This window comes from Nanorana parkeri, unplaced genomic scaffold (genome assembly GCF_000935625.1).
Source record: "Nanorana parkeri isolate BGI_ZX_2015 unplaced genomic scaffold, ASM93562v1 scaffold30, whole genome shotgun sequence".
In the NCBI taxonomy this organism is placed as follows: domain Eukaryota; kingdom Metazoa; phylum Chordata; class Amphibia; order Anura; family Dicroglossidae; genus Nanorana; species Nanorana parkeri.
In genome coordinates, this window is record NW_017306298.1 from 1,543,092 (window position 1) to 1,543,936 (window position 845).

The following is an 845-nucleotide window of genomic DNA, read 5'->3' on the forward strand; positions in this document are numbered from 1 at the left end:
CCCCCCCCCCAAACACACACTTGCTTCTTTAAGGACTTACCCTAAATGATTCCTCTTGATCCGATCATCTTCTTTTTTCCAGTAGCTTTCAGTAATCCCTCCTGCGCTGATGCCAGTCTCTGATCCAGCGCTGACTGCTGTGTCTTCTGTGTACCACGGTGTCTGTCCGTGTGTTGACTTACACTGTGTCTCTGGCCGAAGAGCTCTACTGCACATGCGTCATCCCCATGATCCTTCACTGCTGCTCAGACAGGAGCGAGCAGCGGAGACACAGGTACGTTTTTACCTATTTGGTAACTTTTTTAAATGTTTTTGCATATATCTACTGCTTTAAATATACTTTAACTTATGAAGATCCATGGAAGTGTGGCTTGTTTGTAAGAAGAATCATAAAAAATTTCAACTGCCCTGATTAAACTCTATGGGTTCTCTGCTTTTAGAAACTATTATGTTTTGGGGTTTTAGGTCCATTTTAATTGCCAAATGGCAATTCAGGTATGTGTGTGTAAAATAATAAACATTGCACTGGCAGCGAAAGGGGTTTACCTGCCTAAAATATAACTGTTTTGGGTGGACTGACCCTTTAAAGTATATCTGTCATGAAAGAAGCTTGGAGACCGATCTTTTAAGCATGTGTCAGGGGAGTACGGCTGGGCCGTGGGTGGAACCGTTTGGCAGGGACGGCAAGCCAAAGTCCGTGATCGAGGTACACAGGGGAAATCCAAGAAGAGTAGTCAGGTCCAATCCGGGTCGAGGCAGGCAGCTAGGTTCAGAAACGGAAGGGCAGGCTAAAGGGTCGGTAATCGGGAGTTCAAGCAAAGGGTCAGGAAGCAAGATAGGTTCGA